Source organism: Rutidosis leptorrhynchoides, chromosome 8 (genome assembly GCF_046630445.1).
Source record: "Rutidosis leptorrhynchoides isolate AG116_Rl617_1_P2 chromosome 8, CSIRO_AGI_Rlap_v1, whole genome shotgun sequence".
NCBI lineage: Eukaryota > Viridiplantae > Streptophyta > Magnoliopsida > Asterales > Asteraceae > Rutidosis > Rutidosis leptorrhynchoides.
This window is the reverse complement of record NC_092340.1, coordinates 95,668,603-95,674,602: the sequence shown is the minus strand read 5'-3', so window position 1 is coordinate 95,674,602 and position 6,000 is coordinate 95,668,603.

Below are 6,000 nucleotides of genomic sequence, written 5' to 3'. Positions count from 1 at the left end.
GCTCCTTTGGCGTTGTTATTACCGAAAATAACTTTGCAAACCCTTTCCAAAGTAGCCAATTTTGTCACAGCTTCAGCAAATCAATTTCGACTTTCATTCGAATAAACCTTATTATAACCTTGATATAAGTTGCCTTTCATCATCGTTACCGGGGAACCTTTTATATTCCGTCACATTAGTAGTAAACTTACCAACAAATTCATTACCCTTTACTTAAGTCTCTCCGAAAAACCATTACATTTGTTCATTAAAACCCTATCTTATACTCATCAATATCTTATAACGAAAATTGCCAAACCAATTACCGGGAATCAGCAATCAGTATTTTGAATCTCACAGCGTTTCTACATCAACAGATATATGTATACATGTAACATTTATCTCTTAGAATTGTGATCTTCCATTCTGAAATTCTAAAAAGCACTCTAGCCTACGAATCAGTTCTTTGAGTTTTGAAAAAGCTGAATGAAGCAGCAGAAACTGTAGACAACCGTAAATGACCTTAACCGTCGGAAGTTTGATGAGAAAGAATAGTATGTTGGCAAAGCTCAGAAAAGTTAGAACTAATAAACGGATTGAGCAAACTATGAAGGAAGTTGTGGACTGTAGTGACCCATCCTAATCCATCTGGACGAAGTCTTCAACAGTTGGTCCCATTGCGAGGTTCTTACCTCTATATACCATGAACGACTCCATGTAATATGAGCAAATGCACAGCGGAAGATTTCTTTCAAACCTGAGAATAAACATGCTTTAAAGTATCAACCAAAAAGTTGGTGAGTTCATAGGTTTATCGTAAAATAATAAAATTCATCATTTTGATAGACCACAAGATTTAAATCCTGCATGGTACAAATGGGCCCGAATCCTATACACACCTGTAATGTACATGCGATATCTTTTAAATACAGTACACCTTTCTTGTGTACGAAACCATTTTTCATAAATCTTAGTAACCGTACACATATCTCGTGCATAAAATAACATACACATAACCTGTGTATAAAATCATTCTCTCGATACATAACATTCATATCAATTGGTGGCAATTATCATGTCCACATAATTCAATGGTGGCAATTATCATGTCCACATAATTCAATGGTGGCAATTATCATGTCCACATAATTCAATAATAATCCGCAGAACTTCTGTCTGCATAATAATTCATTCGAGGAATGTTTTGCTTGTGTCTATCTCGTCAAAAATTTATAAAAGCATTTCATGTATTCACAGTTCAAAATGTATTTCAAAAGCATTTAATAAAGCAGTTGAAAAATCAGCGCATGTATTCTCAGTCCGAAAAATGTAAAGAGTAAAAGGGAATCAAATGAACTCACCATACTGTATTTTGTAGTAAAAATACATATGACTATATTGAACAAGTGTAGGGTTGGCCTCGGATTCACGAACCTATATCATTTATATATATTAAAACATATAATCGTAATCGAACAACTTTATATTTATTTTGTTATGTATTAAGATTAATATTCCTATAAATAATTTTATAATATTTTATTATACTTACTTGGTATATAATTTAATTAATGTTATAATATTGTATTATTTAAAACATAATTTCATGTAATATTAGTATACTTATATAATAAATATATTTAGTGTACAAAATATTTATTTGTTAGAATGATAGTTTTTAAAATATTGATTTATTAATAATAATAATAATAATAACTATGATAATAATAATAATAATAATAATAATAATAATAATAATAATAATAATAATAATAATAATAATAATAATAATATTGAGTAATAGATAAACTACCTCATTGAAGTAACCATAAAAATGCCCAAGTCCGGGTTTGAACCCGCTACGTCCCGCTAACCCGATATGTCCTTAACCATTCATCCGTTTTTGTTTTTGTGTTGTATAACCATATATAATTTTATTTAACCCATAGTATTCTGTTTTTCCCTATTTCTTCTCATTCTTTTTCTAAAAAAAAAAAATTCACTACCAGGGATCGAACTCAAGACCTCTCGCTTAAGCACCCATGTCTCTAACCATTCCACTATCGATTCATTTCTGTTTCAATTCATAATCCAGTTACAGTTAACCAGATTATTTCTGTTAACATAATCATAAATCTTAGATTTATTTTATCATCACTGTAATCATTATTGTTATCATCAAATCTCCATGATCATCATATAATATAATCACATCATTTTGATTATCATGTACATAATCAACATCATTCTCCGGCTCTCCACAACATCATGATCATCATTATGATCATATTAACATCGTCACGTCTTAATTATCGTAGTAACTTAATCGTAATCAACATCTTAATTATAATCATAATCCTAAACATGCGGCATCATCCTTATTATAATGTAAATCACCCTTCTGCATATCACTATATCAATTTCTGTCGGGCCTTAATTGCTTTCGACCCAAGTGAAACCACCCAAAATAAGTTTAAATGGCCCAACACCTAATATAAAGGCCTGCCATAATGGACTATGTATCAGTTAAATTGGATCGAGGGTTTCTAGCTAGGTCTGGTAACACAACCGCATAGCAGATACACAACAACATACGCGTACACTCATCAGGATTTCATCATCATCACTTCATCATCCATTATCCATTATCCTAATTATATTAGACAGGTATCCAGCGAATTTGATAGACTTTACAGCTCAACTATTATCTTTAACATCGTGTGGTGAGTTTCTATTGATAAATATATATATATATATATATATATATATATATATATATATATATATATATATATATATCAGAATTAAATAGTCCACATACTCATATCATGTCGTTTTTCTTTGTCGACTGGTATTGATATTTCCCTCAACCACTTCAAATCATATAACCGCAAAAGTTACCATAGTGTGGTGGTTTGGAATGACTAACACCACCAATAAATAGTCAGGCAGCAGCAGGAAAGGAATAAGAAATAGATGACAACAAATTGGGTTTTGGTTCCGGTGGTGTTTAATAAAAAAAACAGAAAGGTGCAGTTTTAATTTGGAGGTTTTTGGTTGTTCATGGGTGGTCTTTTGATAGCAACAAAAGCACGGTAGGAGCAGTAGAAACAGAAACATGGTGCATTTGGTGTTGGTTAGAGCCTTGTACAGAAACGGTAGTGAGAGAAAAGAAAAGAGAGAGAGAAAGAGATTTTTAGATAGAGAAACGGTTTCGATTTGCTTGTTCTTGGTGGTTAAGGAAAGCTCCGGTGGTAATGGTTATATGTGATTGAAGTTGTTAGCGTTCCACAGAGAAAAGAAAAGTATGCAAGTGATGTTAACCTTCGAATAATATTAAGAGAATATGGGTGTTGATAATCGTAAGTGGGTGTTCTTTTTATTTCTGTTTTTAATTTCCAATTTACAGTGAAGGATAGTATCATATATAGATTGAAATTGTATAATAGAGTTGGTACAATTGAATTGATCAATTCTTGTTTGTATTGATAATTTGTGTTGACAGGATTTTACAATCATACACGAAGTATCTAATTAAAAATTAAAATTCTATTAATTTTCAACAACACTGTACCTTTGATTGGAATGGGTAACGAATTCTGAAGACTCAAACAAAAATCAGATGCAGTTGACAAGGATTTAAAGTTAATATTAGAATCCTATGAGTATGTTACGTATTTATTTGTATTTATACATGTATGTAACAATGTTTATTCATATATGTATATATTTATTTGTATAAACATTTATATAATAATATATATCTGTTATTTATATATATGTAATTATATATAACCAATTTTCTATATTTGTATTTATATTTTTTTATTTGTATTTCTCTTTTATTTAGATAATTATTTTTATATTTATAGATTATGATTATTCTTTTAATAAATATCATAATAATATAATACTAATAATAAAATAATACTAATAATAAGTATAATGAGTAAATAATTATAATAAATAATAGTAATAATATTAATGATACAAAAATAATAATCTTAATCAAACTTTTATTACTCATTATAATATGATAATGATATTATTAATAATAACATTAATATCATAACAATTTATATGTATCAACTTTCCCATATTATCTATTGAAAATAATAATATGACTAACACTCAATTATTTATACACCATGTTCTTACTTTCACATTAAATAATATGAATGCTTAAATAGTTATCTTATCAAAGGTCACGAGGAAATTACTGTAAAGCATGCATTGAAAGTTAAACATGAATCTCTACTAACTTTTGTCCAGTTCCCGTTAATTGACACCTTTATTCTTATTTGTAAATCACTTACCAATTATTCCGAATATTGTCAAAATGGAAAGATTTCCTAAATCAAAGTGGACCTCTCAACAGAGACTCGTAATCATACAATGTATCAGATAAATCAATTATTTGATATTATCTTCTAATTCCATCGAATAGCATATTGAAACAAATACGATCATATAAAGTATTATACGTTAATACTTTGTTAATATACTCAAGTTATAATATACACACACACACACACACACACACACACACACATATATATATATATATATATATATATATATATATATATATATATATATATATAATCATATCCAATTATATAATGGTTCGTGAATCGTTGGAATTTGGTCAAGGTTAAATGAATGTATGAACACATTTTAAGATTTTTGAGATTCAACTTAACAAACTTTGCTTACCGTGTCGGAATAACATAAAAATAAAGTTTAAATTCAGTCGGAAATTTCCGGGTCATCACATGGACAAATCACAAAGATTTAAACCTGCCTTCAAAGAGTCCAAATGATTCAGTACCGCTGAAGTCATTAACGAATACCTTGCTCCTGACCCTAAATCCTTACGGACAAATCTTCTTCATTATCCACTGATATTAGAAATTTTAAGAAATCATCGTATCTTTCATTATAAATATCCTCGATATTTCTGAAGATATTTTCATAATAATTCTTATCTGAAATCATTTATCTTTTCGCAATATCAGTGTACATCAGAAAAGAAACTACTTTAGTTTCCAAAATTCTGAAAAATTAGAATTTAAAATATGAATGTTTTTGAAGTAGTGTTGGGAATTGAAGAATGAGTTAGTATAATATAATGACACTTGATCAACGTGATTATATTACAGTAAATCATGCTGAGTTTCTAATGGGAAGTGATGATTCACAGATCATAACGTCATCATGTGCCATGTTACATAACACTTTCATTCTGCTTAACTTCTGAACATATCAAGAAAGTATATTCTTGATAGTTCTATTCTCAGTGATTCTGGTAATTTAACAAATCAAATCGTGCTATTACGTTCTTTCTTGTTTAGAACATTAAGTTCATTCGAAACTCCATACTTACGAATTCTGGACCATTACTCGCTTTACTAGAGGTCGAGAAGAGAATAAAAAGGCAAAGAGCACCAGAATATAAGAGAAAATATAAAGCCCGATAACAACACATAAATTACAAACCGTGGATATCAATGTTTATCGCAACATAAAGACACGGGAGAATTAAAAATACTATAACCCCAAGGGTGAAGTAGAAGTAAACAGATTCCTCCGGTGAAAGTTGGAAGAGGAGAATGATTGTTGCGATAGTCAGGATAAGGACAAGGATCAGAACTGGATTAAGCATTTTCACAATCTTTTGAATTTGAGAACCGAGTAAAGAAGTGGTGAAAACTATTGGAACGGAAAGGGTAAATTTATAATGGAAATATCAGACGTACTAATCGGGACAGATCATCAAATTTAATTAAAGGGGATTCTAATTTCCTTAAATCCCGAAGAATCATATCTTAGCTTTCAAAAATTTTCTTCAAATCCCGTGAATTCCGGAATTCAACTGAGTCAACGTCAAAAGTTAAGACGAACCTTATTTTCTAAATTCAAACGTAACTATGTCAAAAGTTAAACCTCTATCTCAATCTTTTGTGACAGCTTCACTGGTACGTTTCACATAATCGAATCGTTTTGTCTATATTAAACAAT